This window comes from Parasteatoda tepidariorum, chromosome X2 (assembly GCF_043381705.1).
Source record: "Parasteatoda tepidariorum isolate YZ-2023 chromosome X2, CAS_Ptep_4.0, whole genome shotgun sequence".
Lineage (NCBI taxonomy): Eukaryota > Metazoa > Arthropoda > Arachnida > Araneae > Theridiidae > Parasteatoda > Parasteatoda tepidariorum.
The window spans coordinates 38,716,275-38,720,247 of NC_092215.1; positions in this window are offsets into that span (position 1 = coordinate 38,716,275).

Here is a 3,973-nt window from a genome sequence, read left to right on the forward strand (position 1 = left end):
TATTATTATCGTTACAAAAATGGTATGAAGAAATTAATGCAGTATAGAACACACAAAAATGGTTTTATTTATTTTAAAATAGATGCCAACTTGCTCCGGACAGAGAATAAATATTTTCAAGTGGTAGTTTATTAATTGTGATTCTCGGTTTAATAAATTCAATTTAGTAGATTTTTATCCTCCACTATTTTTAAACAATTCGTATGCTTAGATAATTCACCAACTTTTTTCAGATTTGTCATGCTATACCTTTTAAAAAACTAGCAACATCTGTCAAATTTGAAAATTTAGTTTGTAGTTATTTACTGTTGTGGCTAAGCGGGTAAGCTATGTAAAATTAGCGTGACATTTAATGTGTTAATTCGAATATTAAAACATAATTTTTTTTACCACTTTTTATATTTGGGGAAAGTCTTTGTCTAAAACCTGGAGTAGTTGGATGTTTTGGTTTCAAAACTTTTGGAAAGGTGGTTTATTGCTGTTGTGGGTATATATANGGGGTGAAGGCCAGACGGAAAAGAGGAAAGGCTGGTAGTAAAACTATCTCAGTTATAACTAGTATTCGGGAAGAGTTAGCTTATTCTTTTCAAAACTATTCGTCAACATCTACTTTATCCAAGGAATATAAGCAGTTTTGCATATAGACTAAAATTATAAAAGAATTCTAGGTAGTTTCAAATATTTTATTTTTCTTGAAAAAAATGCTAAAATTAAATGTCTTTCGTACCAGTTTTTGCACTTTTCTGTCTTGCTATGTAAGGGCTTTCAGCGTTGGTGTCCTGTGTTCAGTCGCGAAGTGTAAAGTTTTGGAAAAGCAAGATCACGGCTGATTGCTGAGATACCAACTGATCCTGATTCGACAAAATGTTTTAATAAAATTGTAGAGAACTACAAACTAAAATTTAACATTTGAAGATTTTCAGTTAATTTTGCCAAAATTTTAAACGCTCAACACGGCTTAACTGTAACAAAGTGGCGTATCAAGTAAGCCATTGAATTATTTCGAAGTAATGGTGAGAACAAAACAAACCCTATAAATTGAATTTGTCACCAAAAAGAACCATGCATTAAAAGACTACCCCTCGAAAATATTTATCCGATGTCGGAGCAAGTTGGCATAGTGTTGTGCTTATATTCCGGTATAGAGAAGCAACTGGCTGTTTTCGCAAGTGATAGACGTCTTTGATTACCCAGCTTATTTATAGTTATTTTTTAGTTAATCTGGAATAAACATTATGTCCTGTATTAAATCTTAGTAGCTAGGATTTTTTATTCCCCGGAAATAATCTATTTATGAAATGGTTTTACTACCAATCCTATAATAAATCTTGATAGTTAGGGCTCTTTATTCTCGAAAACAATTTACTTATGAAATGGATTTACTACTTATCCTGTAATAAATCTTGGTAGCTAGGGTTCTTTATTCACCGAAAATAATTTACTTATGCAATAGTTTTACTACCAATCCTGTAATAATTCTTGATAGCTAGGGATTTTAATTCTCGAAATCAATCTACTTGTGAAGTGGTTTTACTACCATTCCTGTAAAGAAATCTTGGTAACTAAGGTTCTTTATTCATACAAGCAAGGTGCTTGCTTTACAATATCAGTCACCCCAGAGACTCTGTATACAAACTGCTTTCATTTTCTAATTTTACTGTAATTTCACGATGAATGGGATATGGGTCTTCTGCGCGGCCCAGGTGCCCAGCTTTTGTTAAATAAAGTAAAGTAAGTTCTTTATTCACCGAAAATAATTTACTTATGTAAAGGTTTTACTACCAATCCTGTAATAAATCTTGATAGCTAGGGCTCTTAATTCTCGAAATGAATCTACCTGTGAATTGGTTTTACAACCATCTTTTCTTTTTTCCGGGGTGCAAACAGCTCTGCAATATATAAGAACAAGACTAGTTTTCAATAATTCGCATAAAATATAAAATTTATGACATTTAACCTATATTTAAAGTTTTTGATGTTAAATAATATATATGTTGACTATAAACGAGCTTAAAACTTAACAATCACGCTTTCTACCGACATGATTTTAACAATATATGTAACCCATCAATTTCATCCTGCGTTTTGAAGAATAGAAAAGTCTCTTTTAAACTCCTTTTAAATTTCGGAAACGTTCAAGTATTCATAGAGGTTTTAGCCAAGAAAATACATCTGTTGCGGCATAAAATTTAGCGCCAGTTGGAAATGGTCCCAAGTTTCACCACCACACAACTGGCTTAAAATGACGTTTTCCACAGCTATTGTAATCAATGAAAAGCCGGAGAATTCGTAACAAACGATTCTAGTTCGATAAAGGCAACTCCGTCCAAACAGGAGCTGTTTTCCTTATCTGAGTTGTTGCAATGGGAGCGAACAGGGCTGTAACAATGGCCTATCGTCGAATCCGATCTACTAGCAGACGATAACTCAGAGAAGGGGAAGCATGGAATAGATGGATGGTGGAAAGTGTAATAATAGCTTGAAATGATGATAGTGAAGCTACAACATGGACCTAATAGCTCAGGGTGTCTTATCACATTCAACGCTTCCCTGTCTATGTATTGACTAGTTGAGTGCATTTGCTGGAAACACGTACTTGCTTCAGTATGTAGTGATGATTTGAAAGATTCATTTTAGGAAATATTCCAGGAAATTTGATTAACTATTTGGCACGGTTAATTACTTACGATATTCTGTAATTGCATGATTGTTGATTTTATTTGATTTGAAGTAATTGCCAGTAGTAAAATAAAACTTTTATTGATCTTTCAATTTTTTTATGGCTCTATCCTAATAAATCAAGACAGTGCTTTTAAGATATTCGACTACCTTCGAGACAAATTTTTTAAAAATCAACATTTTTCACAACAATATTGCAATTTTGTATTATATATTTATGTAAATAAAATTATTTAATAGAAGCAATGCAAAAGCACAGGAACTTTTTTTTTATTTAAAGAGAGTTTCTTAGATAATTTTAAAGAAATTAATTCATTATCGAAAAACACTACTATTACTCATTATCGGAAAACTTTAACTATATGGCACGGTTAATTATTTACGATTTTCTGTAATTGCATGTTTGTTGATTTTATTTGATTTAAAGTAATTGCTAGTGGTAAAATGAAACATTTATTGCTTTTTCAGGATTTTTGTAACTCAATCCTAATAAATCAAGACGGTGCTTTTAAGGCATCCGACAACCTTCGGTACAAAATTCTTAAAAAATTAATATTTTTCACTACATTATTGCAATTTATATCAAATATTCATATGAATAAACATATTTAATAGAAAAATATGTAAAAGCACAAGAATTTTTTTTATTTAAATTGAGTTTCTTAGATAATTTTAATAAAATTAACTAATTAACGGCAAACACTCTACACAGAAAATTGTGTATACAGAAATCAAGTTTTCTGACTAGCTTCGTATAACCATCTGATGTGTTGTGAACTTCAACTGTAATAAAATGGCAAAATAATTAAATTAATAATATATTAAGCTTATTTTCTTCATTTTTTTTCCTCCATTTTTTCACATTATTTGCAACAAAATAAAATATCTCATAGAACAAATACCAGTTACAGTTATCTGAATTCTGGAGGTTTGTTAGATTACCACAAATGCAAGAAACATTCACTGAAAGTTTAAACACAAATTTATAATAATTATTTGAGTAATTATCTTGTAAGATATTCATATTGAAAAAAATAAAATTACAGTTTAAAATTACATTTTAGTTGAAAATTATGAGCGTTTAACTGCTGAAAGTTACTATATTTAATATGTGGCGTATTCCTTTACACATTTCCTCAGTTATACATTCATATTTAATGCCGGGAGTTTTCTGTAGTGATATTTTAAAGTAGTTGGTGAATAACGTCATAAATTTGCAATTTATTTAGCATTCAACATAATAAAATTTTTTTGATAAAATAACAATCTTAAAAAAATTTTATACTTTTATATA